We start from the raw sequence: 22,521 nt of genomic DNA, 5'->3' as shown, positions 1-22,521 counted from the left end.
CAAAGTAGATTGAGTTCTTATATTTAGAATTAAATTGAATCTACAACTAGCTCTGATATTTAAGATTATGATTTTTTTTTTGAGGCATTGATGTGGTATTACCTTCCCCTCTGTTGCAATAAAATAACCAGATTTACTTGTGTGCTCACCATTCTTCGTTCCCATCCAAAGTCAACTAACGCACACTTCAGGTTTTCGTAATCTAATGTTCTTAATTTTCTGTTCTTCTTCCGGTAACAAGCACTCTTTAATCATCACTAAGTTGTATATCCAATAGAAAGCAAGTAAAGAGTAGTAAGATCAGATGTTCTAAGGGTATGTTATGCAAGCATCCCCAAGTACAATCAGGAAAGCTTTTTGCGTATAAATAAACTCGTGTACAGCTACAATTTTCTTTTCATGCATATTGAAGAAACCTAATTCTAGATGATGATCTAACAGGGGGAGACAAACAGTACAATAACATTATAACTTATCAGTCTGAGAAGCCTCTAAATCCTGTCGCTCTGAACTTTGTATGTTGTCTCCTGGGTCATGGTTATGCTTAATTCCTTTGCAAGTGTCATACACATATGAACCTATCTTCTTGCATATTTTGGTGACTGGGTTTGGGGCAAAATATATGAGGAGGCACATGATGTATATAATGATGATGAGCGGTATAAAAGGTTTAGAAACCAACACAGATATTTGGACAGCACAAGCCATGCCTCCTGAGATTACAGCTATGTGGGATGGGAGTTTGAGATATGGGGAATCATTATTTGAGTTGGAGGAGTGAGACTTGTAGTAGGCAGATGAAAAGGCAAAAAGGAACAAGCATCCTATGAAGATCCACACCTTTGCGGAGTGCTCGTCGGCTGGAGATGAGCCGTGAAGGTGCATTTGAACCACCATGCCTATCGCTGTGATTAAGAATACAAAGGTGCCATGCCAGGGCTCTGAACTGCAAAAAACAGCAAACTTTGCTTTGAGAAAAACAGAGTGTTGATGGTGAAGAACTATATCAGCAAATATTGGGATAGGAAGTGGGAGAAGGCGGGTGATTCAAAGAAAACGTGGGGGGAGCAGATATGAGCGATGGGAAGTGAAAGAAGCTTCAAAATATATGCAATGTGGAGTGAGCAGACGAGAAATGAAAATTGAGAAAGCAGAGTACATAATTGAGAGAGAGAGCAAACAAACCTCACTGTATCAGGCTGCTGTAACAAAATTTAACAAATGAATGTGCTCAGTTAATTATCTTACCCAAACAAGTGTCATCAAAACATAACCAAGATGAAAACATTACAAAGGACTGAGAAAAGTGTTGTGGAGGAGTTTTAAAAATCTCTCTGTCATCGCCTGTTTGTTATGCTCTCTGGTTTATTCTCTTCTCTCTAATCGTTGGGGATCGCGTGAAATCTATGAGAAATTAAACTAAAGCGAAATAGTGAACCAAAAAAAGAGATCACCGAAAGGTAGAACAAAAAGTTTCACGGCACAAAATCGAAATTGCCAAGAAAGACAATCAAAACGCCGGCAAAGATTTTCCACATAAGCACACAGATTGACAACAGGTGATCGGAAACTTACCCGCCGCATCCAGCGCCGCACTTGCAGCCGCTTCCACAACCACAGTTTCCACCACAGCAAGACATTTTCAGTTCACAGAACTCACAACGATATCAACGCAACACTGACAATGCACTGATCAGAACAACTTGCTGGGAACGGGATTTATAATGGAGGAGGGGGAAGGGACGACGAATATCCACCGTACAGGTGTCACAATCGGAAAGGCTTTCCATCCATGCTGATGGAGCCCATCTTTGATGTTGACATGCCGCACAACTTCTTGACTTTATCACCCTCTACTTTTGATATATATATATATGTGTGTGTGTGTGTATCTAGATGCAACTTTAGCACTAAATGGCCTCAACACTGAAATACTGGGTGATGGCAAATTATTGACAAAAGGAAACAAAAACTTCGTCTCTTTCTCTTTTTTGCCAACAAAGAAAAAACATTTTGCCTCTATAGCATGATCCATGTGCTATCTCCTTTTTTCTTTTTATTTTTCTCTGGTAAATAATTAAAATCCATAAAAAAAAAATAGTGTCTTGGATATTCCCTTTGTCCTTGTTTATTGACTAACCACCTAGTGCCTACATTTTTTTTTTCAGAAAATCAAGAAAAAAAATCTTTCATTAAAAATTTTATTGATGAGAAGGCCCTAGATCAGAGTACTGTTATTCTGTGTATAAAATTTGTAAAGTATCAATATTTTCTGTGTACAAAATTTTAGTTGGTTTTTCTAAAACAAAATTCAATTGGAACAGCCTCTTTTTTCGCAAACAAAGTACCTACAATTTAAAAGAAGGTGAGAGACAGTTTCGTTTTCACGGTCACTGCTCGCCGTTTTATTCTATTTTTCGTTGACTTTTGCTCGCATGGCGTGAAGTGCGAACATCATATTTTGCGTTAAAAATAAATAATAATAATAATAATAATAATAATAATAATAATTAGAAAGGGGAAAATCTCTTAAAAAACCAACCAAATAACCATGTCTAATTTGAGTCACTGAACATAGGAAAGTTTTAATCGAGCCATATAGCCTAAAGAGGGATTTAAAAGTTTGATCAAATATTTTAAAAATATTTTATTATTTTCCAATCATATTTTTTAAGGGTAAAATAGAAAAATTTTATAATTTTAAGATCTATGTAATGCCTTAATCACCATTTATTGGTTTATGAGAAAACTTAACCAACTGAGATTTCGTCTCTTCATTTTTATAAAAGACAATTATAAAATATGACATATTGATTTTTATAAGAGATATTTAGAAATTATTTCAAATTTTATTTATTGATTTTGTATTTTACTCTATTTAATTACTCATGTCACTAATATTATTATATTTAATTCCTACACATTTTCTCTCCACTACGCATCTACTCTTCCACGTTAATACATTAGTGAGGGTACTTTTGGCAAAAGGTTGCATTACTTTTCTATGTTCATTCTCTCCGATTTATTTTATCCAACATTTCGACCAAGCTAATTTGGTTAACTTTCTCGTACAACCAAAACGGAGGGAGCATATAGTAAATTAAAGTCTGCATTCTGAATTAAAATCAAATGCTCTTGACTATATTTTCAATTTTTTTTTAATCCGTCTTCTCCATGTATCATAAATTTAACATAAATACAGTTAAATTGACAGTGTTTTCATCTTAACCCACAAAATTAGTCAATCGTGTGTGTGCGTGTGGGAGGGAGATATTAATTGAATACAAGTTTCATGCTTTTTTTTCATGAATTAAAAATATTCCTTCACCTCACTAAAAAAAAAAACAAAAGAAAATTTGCACCACCAACTAATTGTGCATTAGTTTGAATTTTCGTTCCTAACACAAAATAATTTATATAAAGCAAATCAAGAAAAACAGAGTCAGGATGAAAATTGGAAGGAAAAAAAAAAACAGAGAGAGAGAGAATCAGTTTGGATATGACGACCTTTGGTCATCGCTCCGGTTTTCTCAAAGGATATGACGACCTTCGATCATCCTCTGCCTTTGTCTGCGGCTTCTTCCCATTGCCATTGCTGTAAATGACCACATTCTATCGTCCTCTGTTTGGCTCTGCTTTCAACACAGAAAACAGAACCAGATAAAGGTGTTTTGTTATAAAATAAAAAATAAAAAACGAAATAAAAAATAAAAAATCTTTAATATTGTAAATTAATTGCTTTCCAAAATTACCCTTTTAAATCTTTTTTTTTTTTTTGAAAGTTGGAATACAAGCAGGACATGTACTATTTTAAGAAAAGCACCCAATAAATAGATAATGCCCTTTCGGTTCTAATGATTTGCCTGCATTTTCAACTCAATCTATAACATATGAATATGTTTGTTTTAAATGTAATATTCGTTCACGTGTACTTCTTTGAGGTTTAATAAACTCGTGTGTCGGCCCCAACACGATGAGGGCAACACAAGTGCACATCAAATCTTTTTCATTTGGTTAAACAAGGAAATGACACAGTCCATGTGTGTAATCATTACTAAATTATATTCAATAGAAAGCATGTAAACAGTAGAAGATCAGCTGTTCTTTATGCAAGCGTCCCCAAATACATTGAAGAAACCTATCTAATAGGGGCAGAAATACAGTACAATACGATTTGCGAATACTCTAAACCTGTCTGTTGATTGCCCTGCCTACTTTCTTCCAAGTTCCAACATTATAAGAATCACTTGCACAACCTGAGAATGGTCTAAACTTCTAGGTTGTGTCTTGGATCATGGTTATGCTCAATTCTTTTGCACATGTCGGACACATATGAACCTATCGTCTTGCATATTTCCGTTACTGGGTTGGGGCAAAATATATGAGGAGCCACGTGAGGTAGATAGTGATGATGAGTGCTAAAACAGGTTTAGAAAACAACACTGATATTAGCACAGTACAAGCCATGCTTCCTGAGATTGCAGCTATGTGAAGAGTTTGAAAAATGGGGCATCATTATTTGAGATGGAAGCGTAAGACTTGTGGTAGGCAGATGAGAGGCCATAAAGGAACAAACACACCATGAAGATCCACACTTTTGGATAGTGTTTGTCAGCAGGGGATGAGTAGGGAAAGTGCATCTGAACCACCATGGCTGCCACTGTAATCAAGAATGCGAAGATAGCATGCCAGGGTTTTGAACTGCGAAAAACCAGCAAACTCAAAGGATGATAAAGGATGTATACTGAATTCAAATAATGAAACCAATAACCCAGGCCTTTGCCTTGAGTGAAAACAGAGTGTTGTTGGTAAACATGGATTAGAGCAAAAATGTGCAATGCATAGAAAAGATATTTCATGAACTTTCGATGATGATGATTATGTTATCGTAATCTCTTTGTTCACTTGTGCTCCGTTAGTTCAAAACCTGCTGCCCACATCTGTGGTTTGAGGTATATCACCTAATATAGGGATAGGAAGTGGAGGACAGAAGCTTGAAGATGCAAGTATAGATATACACATGAAGGGTGAGAAAGCAGAGTATGTAGTTCAGAGAGAGAAAGTATACTAACCTCACTGGATTAGCCATGGCGTGTGTGAGAGGGGGGGAGAGAGAGAGAGAGAGTCACGATTTAGTCATCAGTCACTGTTCTAAAAAGGGAAAATTATTTCATGCTTCAGAAGGGAAGAAAAGACAAATTAATGACTTTGAAAGAAGTCGTTACCGTATTCTTGCTTTATCGCCGAGCATAGTATCTAGAATCAGAATCAGACTCGATCGGGGTTGGGTTGGACAAAAAATGATTAATTGGCCAGTCCAGTTGGTAGAAAAAACCCGGCGGTGGGTCAGATAGAATGATTTTATGAGTTAACTCAGTTGTGATTTTTTTAAAACAAAGTTGTTTGAGTGCTAAATAATTATTAGTTTGGTGACTAAAACATTGTAGATAGGAGTATTTTGCTACCATAAATTTATTTTGATATTTTACTATAATGAATATTGAGTGATTTTAATAGTACGATGCTATGATTTCAATTTTTCAAAGGGAATTGTAGGGGAATTGGAAAGAAAATGAAAGTATATAACTGTTTTGTTAGGAATTCAATGCACTACTTTCGGTTATTATTATAAAAACTAGTTAATTAATTCCAACAGATTAAAAAAATTAGTTAAATTAGTTATTTATAATAAATAGGTGTTATCTTTTTAAAATATCATTACTAATCATATGTATTAACTAGAACTATTATTTAATGAAATCTTTAACATATGCAACTATTACAAGGATGATTTTTAAAAAATAGATAAATATGAAAAGAAAAAGTGGATTAGAGTTTTATATTTAGAATTAAATTGAAAGTCAAACTATCTTTTATATTAAAGACCAAAAGTAATATTAAATTAATATTTAGTCCTTTGATGGCATGATAAAAATTTAAATTAATTTTTTATTTTTTATTTTTGATCAGTTTGATTCACAGATTAACTCTAGTCTCACTCATTAATCCTTGATCCCAATGCCTTGACCAATCTAAAGTCTGGTTTTTAATACCTTGTTACAAAGTGAGTCAGGAAAACCCAGAAATAATTGTATGAAAAAACAAAAAGAAAACCTGGTCATAGCATCATTTTAGGTCACATCCAATCTATAAAAGTCTTGACTGAATTTTAATCACAATGATTCTCATCACCATAACAATTATTCGAAACTAACCCCACTAGCGTCCTATGCACCAAATTTCCAATTTACACTGTTCATTCTCTTGGGGCCCACGCTCCAACGGAAAAGAAGGAGAACCTCACCTTTCAAAAACCATCTAATGGTGATTTCGTTCTTTTTTACTTGGAGTAAAATGGTGATTTCTTTTTATTTATCTTCATCTCATAATCTAACACATTTTATCATAAAATAATTAATTGTCAAAAAAATCACCCGCTAATTGAAGATCCTAAGTCTATCGTAGAGAAACAAAGAACAATTATGATTTATTTTAAATCATGCCAAAGTTAAAGATAAAAATGGCATATCTTTTTTAAAATTTTTTAGAGCTATGCATTATATACATATAGAGAGAAGAGGTGGGGGGGGGGGGGGGAGCTTTTATCTTCAAAAATTTGAGAACTTTTGCTTGTTAGGAGGAAGAAACCTGTGTCCCCGGGAGGGTGTGAAATTACTTTTGGTTAGTAATAAGTACCACTTTGATCTTTATTATTTATTATGTGTAAGAGTTTCTCATATACCAAGAAGAGTATTAAATAGATAATTCTTTGGTCTTATTTATAGGATAAAGAGAGAAAATATTTTTTAGTCCTACTTATAGAGTAATGAGAAAAAACTTTTATGGGAATGTAAAATTTTATCATTTATTTATTACTGTATTAATTTTGTTTACATGAGCTATAATTTATATTAAATAGGGATAAAGTTGAAAAATTATTGAATTTTAAATAAGAGTTAAAAAAATTTAAAGTTTTTCTTAATCTATATAAAACATGTTGGAAGTGACTTATAAATAGAACTAAAGAAGTAAAATTTTTACTTTTACTCCTATTAAGAAGAGTATTAAATACTAGCATATTTTTTTCTCACTAATTTTTACTCTTTTCACTTTTACTATAATTAATAAGGACAGTATTAAAAATAAAATATTAAAAAAAAGATACGAGTAAAAAATAAAAAGGATCAAGTACTATGGTCCTATCTGGTACTCGTATTGTTTCAACGTTAAGGAGGAAGAAGCACGTGACTTTGCTGAGAGCCAATTAAATTATGAAATGTTTTTCTGAGCCGAAAATAGGACCCCTAACCTAGGAAAATGTGCCGCCAAGCCAGATTAGTACTTAGATCGGGGGTCAAAAATGTCGAGATGACCATATTATTGAAAGAGAGAGAAAAAGAGAGGGAAAAAAAAAACAGAGAAAATGGCGCAACGCACAAAAAAGCAATGAGGGTAGTTTTGGAAAATTGGGTCAAGTTAAGGAGAGGTCCAAAATAACGTAGGAATTTTTACTCACTAGGGATTAGGCACCTGAAAAGCTTTTTAAGTTTAAATTTATCTAAAAATTTAAAATCATAGCAATAATATTTATTATAGTTAAAAATATTAACAATTAATACCACTATTTTAATGATAAACGTTAGTTTTTAAAGGTATATTATGTTTTGTCAATGATTTGTTTGCATTGCTGCTTTTTACTGCTCCATTCTATTTTTCTTAATAAATATTAATGTTAAAAGATAAATGAGAGATTTGGCATAACAAGGGTAAATTAGTAAACAACATTCATTTTAATATAGTTTTTACTTGAAAAAATATACTTCAAGAATCTTTTCACAATATTTTTTAACCGTGTTAATGATCTGAATTAAAATACACTTCCGGTCCTTAATATAGGACCTAATTGTTGAATTGGTTTTGGTCCTAAATATAAGACCCATTTGTCATATTTATCAATTTTCTCTAAGTTACCCCTATGAATACTCCCTCAACCATAATCAAGTAGAAGAGAAAGATGATTATGGTATTTTAGAAAAAATGTGTCACATTTCTTATAATTAACTAACTTACCTAACTTCCTTAATCTAATCAAATTAGTTAAATGAGTCTTATATTAAGGATCGAAGGAGTATATGTTTTTTAAAGTGAAGATGAGGTGTGTGTAATTAAGGCAAAACAGAATGGTAATTAGAGTATTTAACTAAAATATAATAATAACCAAAATATACATTCAGTCTTTTAACCTTAATTTTATACAGATTTTTAATTTAGTCTCTTAACTTTAAAAAGTATATTTTTAATTATTTAACTCTAACAGTGTTAACAAAAATGATAATATTAAATTTTTAAATGTTAATGAAACATTTCCAAATGCTAATATATTAAGTTGAATTTTTAAACCAATCATGATTGTGATAAAAAAAAATTATCATTTAAATATAAGTTTAGAGTTAAAGGATCAAACACATACTTTTTAAAATTAAGGGATCAAATTAAAATATTATATATAGTTAAAAAATTAAATGCATACTTTAGGGCCTGTTTGGCAAACAAAGAAAACCATGGTTTTGGGACCCAAACCATGGTTTGTATTCTAAATTTGCCAAACAGGGAGGAAAATTACCAAACCGCAGTTTTGGGTCAAAACCATGGTTTTTGGTTCAAAACCATGGTTTCAGAAGAAGTGAATCTATTCTTCTTCTGGTTCAAATTGAAGAGTATGATTGTGCCTGTCAAAGTATATCTCAATGATAATATGACTTTAACACCCCTCAGTTATTTTTTTTATAAACATATTTAATCTTATATTTTATAAATATATATACACATATTAATTATTTATTAATTATATTATCTTATATATTATTAATTATGTTGGTAAAAAAATATTATTAACAATTTTATTCATTTAAATTAAAATATATTATAAAATCTATTTTTATATAATTATCATGTTAACTTATGTTTTTTTAGGAATTTGTACAGATAAAAAGTTCTTCTGATAACAACTATCCAAACACTCTCATTTTATCAGAATCATTTTTTCACAAAATCTATTCTTTATAGAATATATTCTCCCAAAAATCTATTCTCCAGAAGTTATTCTTCAAACTATAATTTGGTTTCATCTAAAGACTCCCTTAATCCAGTACTAGTAGAAAAAGGCATTTCACAATAAAATAATAAAAGACATTTCATGTTGTGTCCCCGCATGACGAGCGGAACACAAGCACACGAGATCGTGAAATTATATTCAATAGAAAACAAGTAAACAATACAGTATCAGCCGTGATTCATATATAAAAGCGTCCCTAAATATAATTAGGAACGCCTTCCACATAAATAGATTCGTGTACAGCTATAATTTTCTTTTCATATATATATATATATACCGGCCTGTTGGCCCAGTGGTGTGGTGTGTGCGTGGGTGTGTGTAATGCGGGTTCGATCCCGCCCTTCTGTAACTCAAAAAAAATATATATATATTTATATATAAACAATACAATTAGCATTATATATTGGAAAAATCCTTTAAAAAGACACTAAACCTCTACTGTAAACACTAAACCTGCTAAACCCCTACTGTATTGTTTATATAAATAAACAACACAATAACCCAAACTTTTATTTAAGTCATTAAATTTGTTAAATTTCTAATCAAGTCATATAACTCAAAAATTAATTTTAAAACTTTTATGAAATGACTATAATACCTCTTTCATCAGAAATAAAAAAAGAAGAATTCTAAATTAAGATATTTAGTTTTCTATTGCTGGTTTAGAGCGGTAGTGTGTTCCAGTAGTCAGAGATCTTTGCCTCAGTTTAGAAGAAGGCAAGGATTATGTTTTCTGTAGTAGGACGCCAAGGAATAAAGCTTGCTGATCATCTAGCAACCGTTTACAATAGAGGTTTAGCGCCTAATATAATGGGAGGCTCATGGCAGCTCCACCTCTCTTGAAAAAGTTTCTGGTTGCTAACTTAGAATCTAATGGCAATAGAAGAATTCTGGATGATTCCCAAAACCCCCCATGCAATTTGTTTCTCCGTTGGTCATTTTTTAATGTCATTTAATATTATTGATAGAGGTGGTGTTGGATAATTGTGGCACTTTCGTCCTCAGCTTCGACGCTTTTAGTCTGTGGTGTTGTTTAGATTCTGTATTTGTTTCAAGTTTCTGTCGTCTTCTACGCTAATTAAAATGAGAAAAGTGAGTCTAAGACTTTTTTAATTAATTTTTTAATTTTTAATTACAATTTAATAACCCTCCTTTTCCCCAATTTTTTAAAATCAAATGCATTAAAAAAAATTTGCTCTTCTTTTCTTTCATTTCTATCATACCAAATACCCCTGAGTATGTTTGGTTTAGTAGAGGAGAAGAGAGGAGAGGAGTTTTAATAGAGAGGATGATAGGGAAAGGGGTGAGAGGGATTTTAAAGAAGATAGAGAGATTTTAAAGTTATCATGTTTAGTTTGATGATGAGAAAGAAAATATTTTTATATGAATAATTTTGTCCGTGTTTTATTTGATTCAAATTTGAAATAATATTTAATAAAATATAATTATAAATTACACTTAATATATAATATCACAATTTAGTAATTTTTAGAATTGAATAAATATAAATATAATACTCATATAGGAGAAAAAATTCACATCTTTATTAGTTTAAAACTCTATAGTAACCTGACCAAGTATTATTCCTAATCTCAAATAATTTCATATTTTTTACTTATCAATAATTTAATGATAACCTTAATAGCTTGTTGAACAAATCTTAATAACATCAATCCCATACTAAATCTCTCAGAGGAATTAGAACGAAAAGCTAATCAGTTTGTAATATAATTTTGTTAATTTAAAGACCATACTCTGTTTGGCTCTGTTTCGAGCACAGAAAACAGAGCAACGGCGCCGCCAATGGTTGCTCTCAATCGGAACTTCAACCGCGACCCATCGCAAGAAACAGAGCCGCCGCGCCACGGGTTCTATAGGAAACAGTTACATATGTGTGTATAAATACAGCGAGAGAGAGAGAGAGAGAGAGAGCGAGAGTGAGCATCACTGTAAAGGATTTCGGGAGTTTGGCACTTTTGCTAAAATCCGGTCTCCATTCTAATCCAATTTAGGCAAAGATTTTGGATAAACACTTTCGTCAAATGTTACATTAAAACTATTTTATGGTGGCCTTGTGCTTTATGTGTTCCAACATGCGCTTGTCAAGCAACAAACAATAGAAGATGTGTTGTAAATAAAAGCGTCTCTAAATATAATTAGGAAAGCCTTCCATTTATAGACTAGCGTAAATCTATAATCTTCTTTTCATACACTGAAGAAACCGATTTCTAAATGAGGATCTAATAGGGGCAGAAAAACAGTACAATAGCATTATAACTTGCACAATTTCAGAACCTGTCTCATGATTGACCAACCCTTGTTTTTTCTTATCACAACAGTTCACGCACACAACTTCAGAATGGTCTAAACTTCCAGGTTGTCTCTTGGGCCATGGTTACGCTCACCTCCTTTCGTACATATAGGAGCCTATCTTCTTGCAGATCCTGGTTACTGGGTTTGGGGAAGAATATACTAGGAGCCACGTCAAGTAGAGAACGATGATGAGTGCTAAAACAGGTTTAGAAACCAACACAGATATTAGTACAGCACAAGCCATGCTTCCTGAGATTGCAGCTATGTGAGAAAGAGTTTGAAATAAGGGGAATCATTATTTGAGGTGGAGGAGTGAGACTTGCAGTAGGCGGATGAGAAGCCATAAAGGAACAAGCATACTAGGAAAATCCACACGTTTGGAGAGTATTCAATGACTTAGCTACCATTTATTAGTTTACGATAAAAGTTAATCAACTTCTTATATTACGAACTGGAAGTTCCACTTCATCTACATTTGTAAAATATAACATGTTTATTTGTATAAGAGATATTTAGAAATTGTTTCTTTAAAAAAAAAAAAGAAATCGTTTCAAATTTTATTTGTTGATTTTTTACTTTTACCCCGTTGAATTACTCATAATATTGTATTTAATTCCTACACATTCTCTCTCCACTACGCATTTACTTATTCCACGCTAATACATTGATGAGAGCATTTTTGACAAAAAGATTGCATTATTTTTATATATTTATTCTCTCCAGTTAATTTTATCCAACACTTAGAACAAGTTAATTTAGTTAACTGTCTCGTGTAACCAAAACGGACGAAGCATATAGTAAATTAAAGGGAGAATTACAATAAAATCCAAAAAAGAATTACACAAAATAAGTCTGGTTATTATTTTCTACTTTGAAACTTATCATTACAGATTATTAGGTTGTTATTAGAATTTTTTAATAATTAATTTTTTTACTTGGATCTCATTGTAATTCTTCCTAAATTAAAGTCTACATTATGAATTAAAATCAAATGCTCTAAACTATATTTTCAATTTTTTTTATCGTCTTGATGTATCATAAAGTTAGAAGGATATTTCAATTAGGTTACAATTAAATTGACAATGTTTTATTGTAACCCACAAAATTAGTCAATCGTGCGTGTAAGAGAGATATTAATTGAATAACAGTTTCATGCTTTTTTTTTTTTTTATGAATTAAAAAATTTCCTTCACCTCAATTGAAAAAAAATTAGCAGCACCGACTAATTGTATATTAGTATGAATTTTTGTTCCTAAAAATAATTTATAGAAGTATAAAGCATATCAAGGAAAACAGAGTCAGGATGAAAATTGTATATTAGTATGAATTTTTGTTGTAAAATAATATTCCTCCGATCCTTAATATAAAATTCATTTAACTAATTTGATTAGATTAAAAAATTTAGGTAAGTTAGTTAATTATAAGAAATATGACATGTTTTTCCTAAAACACCATAATCATTTTTATTAATATCCTCCTTCTCTCATTTACTTGATTATGGTTGAAGGATGATTCATGGGGGTAATTTAGGAAAAATTAATAAATATAAGAAATGGATCTTATATTTAGGACCAAAATTAACTTAATAATTAGGCTATATATTAAGGACCGGAAGAGTAAATCAAAAACAAAAACAAAAAAAATATTTATTATTTAAACAAAATCAAAAATAAAAAAAATCTTTATTATTCTCAGTTAATTGCTTTCCAAAATTATGCTTTCAAATCATGGTTGAAAGTCGGAATACGGGCAGGACACGTATTATTTTAAGAAAAGCACCCCAAAAAAAAATAACGTACTTTAAAAATTGAAGAGAAGGAAGAAAATACAATGAGTTACAATTACATATTAATTACAGGGATAAAATTACCAAACAAACATTAATTGTTCTTCAAATAATTTATATTTTGAACTAAACTATTCCTCTGGAAACATCTTACATTTTGTACAGGAGGGAGTAAAAAATAAACATTAATATCCCCCTAAACAAGTGAGATTCTTTTTGATAAATTTTTAATACAGAGAATTAAAAAAATTTATTTTCCATTTTATTACATAATTTTTAATTTATTCATGAATAGAAAATATGTCAAAGAAAGTTGGAAAAAACTTAATTATTTTATGAAGTAGTAAAACTAAAAATTATCAGAGATCATCATTGTTTTTTAGGAACCACATTTTATTGGACAAGCTTAAATATGCTTTGATCTTTAGTGAGTTGAAGCTCTATAAATTAAATTTAATCGTACAATTAATGTAGGAGAAAATCTAATTTATAAAAATATTTAAGCAATGCTTTTACCATAAATATATAAACAATTGAGTGGGGAGGGACAAACACTTCTGTTAAATAAAAGACCATACTCTGTTTGGCTCTGTTTCCAGCACAAAAAACAGAGCCACCGCGTAGCCAATGGTGGCTCTCAATCGGAACTTCAACCGCAACCCAACGGTTCATACGTAAGAGTAATGATTTTGTGTCAAGCAAGCCACGAGTTCGATAGGAAACAGTAATATATACGCATGTATGTATGCACAGAGAGAGAGAGAGAGAGAGAGAGAGAGAGAGTGAGCATCACTGTAAAGGGCTTTGGGAGTTTGGCACTTTACTAAAATCCGGTTTACATTCTAATCCAAATGAGGCAAAGATTTTGGATGAACACTTTCGTCAAATGTTACAGTAAAACTATTTTATGGTGGCCTTTTTCTTTATGTGTTCAGCATGCGCGTGTCAAGCAGCAAACAATAGAAGATGAGTTTTTAGTAAAAGCGTCTCTAAATATAATTAGGAAAGCCTTCCATATATAGACTAGCGTAAATCCATAATCTTCTTTTCATACACTGAAGAAAGCGACTTCTAAATGAGGATCTAATAGGGGCAGAAAAACAGTACAATAGCATTATAACTTGCACAATTTCAGAACCTGTCTCATGATTGACCAACCTTGTCTTTTCTTATCACAACAGTTCACGCACACAACTTCAGAATGGTCTAAACTTCCAGGTTGTCTCTTGGGCCATGGTTGCGCTCACTTCCTTTGCACATTTCGTACATATAGGAACCTATCTTCTTGCAGATTCTGGTTACTGGGTTTGGGGAAAAATACATGAGGAGCCACGTCAAGTAGAGAACGATGATGAGTGCTAAAACAGGTTTAGAAACCAACACAGATATTAGGACAGCACAAGCCATGCTCCCTGAGATTGCAGCTATGTGAGAAGAAAGTTTGAAATAAGGGGCATCATTATTTGAGGTGGAGGAGTGAGACTTGCAGTAGGCGGATGAGAAGCCATAAAGGAACAAGCATACTATGAAAATCCACACGTTTGGAGAGTATTTGTCCGCAGGGGATGAGTTGGGAAAGTGCATCTGAACCACCATGGCTACCACTGTAATCAAGAATGCAAAGATAGTATGCCAGGGTTTTGAACTGCGAAAAACCAGCAAAATAAACTCATAAGACGATGATGATAGTATACTGAATTTAAATAACGAAAGAGTACACACCTTTGTTTTGAGTGAAAAAACAGTGTCGCTGATGAATATGGAGTAAATTGAGAATGTGAAATAGGCATAAATAATATTTCATCAACTATTGATGATGAGGATTGTTATCCTAAACTCTGTTTTGTTCAAACTAGCTACCAGCTGGCCATGCTTATGTTTTAAATGGATCACAACAGAGAGAATGTGACGGGGACCGATATAGAATGATATAGAGAGATGGGAATTGAAGGGGTAGAAGCTTGAAGCTGCAACATGGAGTGAGTAGATGAGGAATGAAGAATGAGAAAGCAGAGTTAAGTATTTGAGATAGAGAGAAAGCAAACTAACCTCGCTGGATCAGCCATGGATATAGAGAGAGAGAGAGAGAGAGAAGAGGGAATGCTGAGATTGATGGTAGAGAGAATGTTGGCCTCTGAGTTGAGAGAGATCCAGTGCCCCGTATTTGAAGAGACGCGAAGCAGAGAGCAAAGAAAAGAAGAGGGATGGTGTAAAGCTTCTCAAAATTAAAGTGGCGACCAGAATGAAGGAGATGGAAAAGTCGATTGACATTAAAAAATGATTAGCCACTTACTCTCAGAGCGGAGGAATCCTCATTGGAAGAATCTGAGAGTAATCCTCATTGGAAGAATATTCTTCCAATGAGGATTCCTCCGCTCTGAGAGTAAGTGGCTAATCATTTTTTAATGTCAATCGACTTTTCCTACGCCGCCGGATGTCGACTTCTTTTTCTTTTCATTTTCACCCACTTCTCATTTCAGCCGTACGATTGAGATCTTAACCGTTCAGATTTTATATTTATAAAATTATAAATAAATTAAATTCTTAAAAAATAAATAAAATCAAATAAAGCTACTAAATTTTAGTCAGTATAATTGAAAACAATAATAAAAAATACTTTATAACCCCCTTTTCTCCATTTTTTTTTAGATCAAGTGCATTAAAAAAATTTTAATCTTCCGTTTCTGTCATTTCTATCATACCAAATACTCTTGGGCATGTTTGATTCAACAGAAGGGAAGGGAGGGGAGTGATTTTGATGGAGAGAAGGAGATAAAGAGATTTTAATATTATCATGTTTAGTTCAGAAAGAGATAGGAGGAAAAATATTTTTATATGGATAATTTTGTCCTTGTTTTGTTTGATTCAAATTTGAAATAATGTTTAATAATTGAATAAATATAAATATAATACTCATATAGCAAAAAAAATTCACATCCTTATTAGTTTAACACTCGATAATAACTTGACCAAGTATTATTCCTAATCTCAAATAATTTCATATTTTTTCACTTATCAATAATCAGTTTGTAATATAATTTTGTATAATAAATTGACGTTGCTTTCATCTCATTTTCCATCACCCTATTTTCCCATTTATCTGGTACGCCCTTGATATTTTCAGAAGGGACGCACATAATTATTCATATTAAATTGTCAGTCTCTTCTTTGTCCTAGTCCAGAACACCAAATGCTGACTAAAACCAACTTTTAAATATTTACATCCTGATGTAATTAGCATCCGCAAAGATAAGAAACAAGTTGACAATAAACCACGAATTAAAACATACTTTATCCAAACGCGCTTTCTTCCCTCCTTCCCTCCCTTCCCCCCACCTCCCCTCCAAAAGAAACCCCAACCAAGCATGGGGACAATTGATAGAGAAATTCTTATATACACATGGATCAGCGCCTTATCTGAGCTCTATCTAATTAAAACATGCCAACTGACATAATTTTAATCCTAGTTAGCATCCATTTAAATTAGATTATTCTTTTTTTCAAAGATAAAATTTCAATGATTTTCTTTTTCTCAGGCGTCTTCCTCACCCAGCTTCCTCAGCCTTTGCTCACACGTCATCCTTCATTTTCTTTCTTCACGAACCAGACGCCAAGGGGGTTGGGACATTTGGTTCAATATTCTCTTTTTGATTCAGAATTAGAGGGAAGCCAAAAATTTGCAAAGATGGATGATTCATCAAGAAAAACTGACTTAGATAAGCTAGTCTCTTACGACAACCATCTCGTATGAGTCATCACCGGCTTGATCTAATGACTGAACAGTCAATTTCTCTTTTTTCCCCCTTCTGCAATGTTAATAAAATTAGAAAAACAAATACGATGATGGCGGTTAATTAAAAATTATTTAAATATAAATATTTAATCATACGCTTTTAAACTATAAATACACTCTAGATTTAAAATCGGATTTTTTTGACCGGGATTTAAAATCAGTTTGAAATAATATAAAATAAATAAAGAGGTTGCTTTTGATTGTTTCACAAAAAACTGCGTAATGAAGTTCTCTGTCTAATTATAAATATATAGACACGCACTCCCTCTACAATCTATTATAAGCCACTTTAATTTCTAAAACTAATGAATGATCAAGTATTAATTACAGTTTTTCGAGACTGCGTTTTTTTTTTGGCATATACGATGGGCTTTATTTATAGTTCGATGCAATTTTTTTGAGAAAATAACAGAAAAATACATGATAAATTTCAAAAAAATAAATAGGTTATACTAACTATTTTTGTAATGATTTTAACTACCCTTATAATAGTTAGACAAGTCAAAGTATGTCAAAATCACATATTTGTTATTTTGAAATTCAACAGGTATTTTTCTGTCATTTTTTCAATTTTTTTTACTTCTAAGATATAATTGATGGTTTTTAAACATGGATAAATTTATAATTATTTTTTATTTTCAAACGAAATTAATGATTTAACTATTTTCTCTTTATTGCTAGTGAGATGAAGGGAGGCATCTTACAATATGAATAAGAGGGAGTGAGATAAGAATAAAAGATTTACTTAATTTGTAATTATTGACAAAGGAAACAAAAACCTTGCCTCTACATTTACTGTCACGTCCACACTCCGCTTAGCGTCTAAATAGTAGCCATTGAGATTAATCTAAAGTCTCACAATGTGCCACATTATTATGTTATTAAAAATTAAAAATAAAATTTAATCATAGTTTAAATTATTTACCGGCCTCAAACTATTTTTAAAGATTTTTTAGCATGCAATATTCAGTTTTTTGCACCTACTTCATTTATGAAAAGTCCAGACTGATTCAGATGGCTATATCTGATATCTATGTACAATTTTATAGATCCATTTAACTGGAAGATTTTTCAGGGGTCCAGTTTGATATAGATTGAGTTAGAGAGAAGCATAAAAGAGCATCAAAGGGATATCAAGTATTTTAATTTCTTTAATTTTTAATTAAAATACCTGATAGCAGAGTTTTGCCTTCATTTGTAGTGTTATCTGGCTCAATTTATGACTCTCAATAAATTCTCCTGTTAAAATGAATAGGTCTAAAAAAATTAGGTGTTTCACTCCGGAAAATATAGTTTAAAACTACTCAATAATTTTATAGTATTGATCAGATTTATTTTTAACTTTTAATTAGTATGATGATGTGGCATATTCTGAGCTTTTAATTAGATCGATCAATGGATCATGCTGGGACGTTGAGGAAAGGGTCCTCATAGTGGATGCCGACCTCCACCTCTCTCTCTCCCTCCTTTTTCTTTTTTGTTTTTTTTTTCATTTGGTAGATAATTTGACCTTGGGATAATCCCGCAAAGAAAATAGTCTTGGATCTTCCCTTTGTCCATTTTTTAAGCTAATCCCCTACATTTTACAGTGAGAGACAACGTTTCGTTTCAATGAATAATACAATAAAATAATAAAAAATAGAGGCATTTTGCAATAAAATAATAAATAAAATGAATTTTAAAAACAAAACATTTTACTGAAAATACATACATACAATTACAAAACATTTTCAACTAATATATATTTAAAAAATTATATCACATGTCATTTTTAATAAATAAACGAGATTAAACACTTAAATTTATTGTAAAATAAAAATTTGTATTTATAAAATTAATTAAATTCATAATATGGTAATTGATTTAATAGTATAATAAAAATATTAAAATCATTTTTAATTTTAAATATAGATATATCGTGTGTGATTAAATGATAATTATTAAGTAATATTTCTATTAAGGAGAGGTATTTTGGTTAAAATAATAAGTTAATCCTATAATTTAACAGTTAACTAAAATTTAGATGGGTAGAAGTTGAAAGTTAAAATTCGAGAAAAACACTGAAATCTGGGGAGTGACCGTATGAAAGATTTGGAGTTGTATGATGATGGGTTAGTTTGCGACGTACTACAGTTGTGGTGCCACTGCGAAGCGGAGGATGAAGTAGTAAATGGGGTTGGATTGCAAATTTATAAAGTGTTTTGACGAAACTAAATTATAATTTTAAAAATATTTTTATAATTTACAAAATAAATATATAAAAAAATTTATTTCCTTTTGGCCCCAACGATACCTTTGGGATTCAACTTTGTCAATACTTTTGGGCCCCAACGATTCACAGCTGCAGCAGTTGTATGATGATGGGTTAGTTTGCGACGTACTACAGTTGTGGTGCCACTGCGAAGCGGAGGATGAAGTAGTAAATGGGGTTGGATTGCAAATTTATAAAGTGTTTTGACGAAACTAAATTATAATTTTAAAAATATTTATAATTATACAAAATAAATATATAAAAAAATTTATTTCCTTTTGGCCCCAACGACACCTTTGGGATTCAACTTTGTCAATACTTTTGGGCCCCAACGATTCACAGCTGCAGCAGCCTAAATAGACCACTTTCCCCCTCTTCTCTCTCTCTCTCTCTCACACCATGGATGATACAGTGAGGTTTGTTTCCGTTCTCTCTCAATTATGTACTCTGCTTTCTCAATTTCATTTCTCGTCTGCTCACTCCATATTGCATATTTTGAAGCTTCTTTCACTTTCCATCGCTCATATCTGCTCCCCCCACGTTCTCTTTGAATCACCCGCCTTCTACCACTTCCTATCCCTATATTTCCTGATATAGTTCTTCACTATCAACACTCTGTTTTCTCAAAGAAAAGTTTGCTTTTTTTTTTTTTTGCAGTTCAAAGCCCTGGCGTACCTTTTTCTTCTTAATCACAGCGATAGGCATGGTGGTTCAAATTCACTTTCACGGCTCATCTCCCGTCGACGAGCACTCCGCACAGATCTGGATCTTCATAGGATGCTTGTTCCTTTTTGCCTTTTCATCTGCCTACTACGAGTCTCACTCCTCCAACTCAAATAATGATTCCCATACTCTCATCCCACATAGCTGTAATCTCAGGAGGCATGGCTCGTGCTGTCCTGATATCTGTGTTGGTGTCTAAACCTGTTATCCCGCTCATCATCATTATATACATCACGTGCCTCCTCATCTATTTTGCCCCAAACCTCGTCACCGAAATATGCAAGAAGATGGGTTCATATGTGTATGACATTTGCAAAGGAATTAAGCATAACCATGATCCAAGAGGCAACATACAAGTTTAGACCGACAGATTTAGAGGCTTCTCAGAGTGATAAGTTATAATGTTATTGTACTGCTCCCCCCTATCATATCATCGTCCAGAATTAGGTTTCTTCAATATATGAAAAGAAAATTGTAGCTGTGCACGAGTTCATTTACATCCATAAAGCTTTCCTAATTGTACCTGGGAATGCTTGTGTTTAGAACGTCTGAGATCTTACTACTCTTTACTTGCTTTCTATTGGATATATAATTTAGTGATGATTTCACACATGAACTCAGTCATTTACTTAGCTAACTAAATGAAAGGGACCTGCACACGAGTTCTTGAACGATTATCATATTATTTAAGACCAACATGTTCGGAATGTTATAGATTGAGTTGAAAATGCTGGCAAATCATTACAACCAAAAATATGTTTTTTTTTTTTTTGGGGTGCAACTTTGCAGCTCTCGGACAATTCAATATTTTATGTAATGGATTTTACCAGCCATGCTTTTTCCCTTAAAATAATACGTGTCCTTTCCGGATTCCGACTTCCCAAATGGCAAATATAAGTGTAATTTTGGAAAGAAGTTAATTTAAGATAGTGAAGATTTTTATTTTCAATTTCGTTTTTTTATTTATTATTTTATTGCAAAAAAAACAAAAGCTTTTTCCCCCCTAACAAAAGCGGCTCTGTTAAAAAGTTTTTCATTACAATTAAAGAAACAGAAAACTTTATCCAATTATTCCTATTGAAGAAGAAAAAATGGATAATTGATATCTTAACCCACAAAATTAGTCAATCGTGTGTGTGTGAGGGAGATATTAATTGAATACAAGTTTCATGCTTTTTTTAAATGAATTTAAAAAAACTCCTTCACCTCACTAAAAGAAATTGCACCACCGAGTAATTGTGCATTAGTTTGAATTTTTGTTCCTAACACTAAATAATTTATATAAAGCAAATCAAGAAAAACAGAGTCTGGATGAAAATTGGCGGGGGAAAAAAACAGAGGGGGGGGGGGGAGAGAAAGAGAGAATCAGTTTCGATGACAATTTTAATCATCCTTATGACGACCTTCGATCATCCTCTGCCTTTGCCTGCGGCTTCTTCCTATTGCCATTGCTCTAAATGACCACATTCTATCGTCCTCTGTCTGGCTCTGCTTTCAACATAGAAAACAGAGCCAAAAAAAGATATTCTGTTATAAAATAAAAAATTAAAAACGAAAATAAAAATAGAAAAGCTTTATTATTGTAAATTAATTGCTTTCCAAAATTACCCTTTTGAGTCATGTTTTTGAAAGTTGGAATACAAGCAGGATATGTATTATCTTAAGAAAAGCACCCAAAAATAGATAATGCCCTTTCGGTTCTAATCAACTCAATATGACATATGAATATGTTGGTTTTAAATGTAATATTCGTTCATGTATACTTTTTTGAGGTTTAATAAACTCGTGCGGCGGCCCCAACACGATGAGAGCAACACAAGTGCACGTCAAATCTTTTTCATTTGGTTAAATAAGGAAATGACTGAGTCCATGTGTGAAATCATTACCAGATTATATTCAATAGAAAGCATGTAAACAATAGAAGATCAGCTGTTCTTTATGCAAGCGTCCCCAAATACATTGAAAAAACCTATCTAATAGGGGCAGAAATACAATACAATACAATTTGGGGTTTACTAACCTCACTGGATCAGATAATTCAAATAATTCAAATTATGTAGTTCAGAGAGAGAAAGTATACTAACCTCGCTGGATCAGCCATGGGGTTTGTGTGTGTGTGAGAGAGAGAGAGAGAGAGAGAGAGAGAGAGAGAGAGATGTTGAGACTGACAGTGAAGAGAATGATGAACCTTCCTCCAGTTATAAATCAGGTGGCAAGGGAAGGGATGGACAGAGAAAGAGGAAAGGCATGTCTGGCTAGTGCTTTTGACGGGGATGTCCAAAAATTCTAATGCTTCTCCTGTTTTTGTGGTCGTTATTTAATTAAAACATCAGGTGTCGGGTCGGATCGTTTTAGTTGCGGCTGGGTTGATTCGGAGAGGCGATTGCTCTAATTTGGCGAGTGATTTGACTGAGATGTCTAAAAATTCTAATGTTTGTTATGAATATTGCATGAGTGGATGTCCATAACCCCTAACCCTTAGAATTCTCATAGGATTCCTCACCTTCAAGTGTCATAAACTACATAACCTCCCTAATGAA

At 32.4% G+C, this 22,521-nt stretch overlaps 1 long non-coding RNA gene across 1 annotated transcript; it reads right to left on the bottom strand.

Moving 5' to 3' along the window:
• Positions 1 to 1,262: 1,262 nt before the first annotated feature.
• On the bottom strand, positions 1,263 to 18,741 carry LOC114736167 (uncharacterized). The gene is made up of 3 exons (XR_003739335.1): positions 18,729 to 18,741; positions 9,330 to 9,331; positions 1,263 to 1,678 (listed from the first exon to the last, which is right to left on the bottom strand). It is a non-coding gene; the product is annotated as an uncharacterized LOC114736167 (long non-coding RNA).
• Positions 18,742 to 22,521: the final 3,780 nt, after the last annotated feature.

This window comes from Neltuma alba, unplaced genomic scaffold (genome assembly GCF_004799145.2).
Source record: "Neltuma alba isolate B1F8T4 unplaced genomic scaffold, ASM479914v2 tig00002726_pilon, whole genome shotgun sequence".
Taxonomy (NCBI): Eukaryota; Viridiplantae; Streptophyta; class Magnoliopsida; order Fabales; family Fabaceae; genus Neltuma; species Neltuma alba.
Note: the sequence above shows the minus strand (reverse complement) of the source record. Positions and strands in the feature narration are given on the sequence as shown.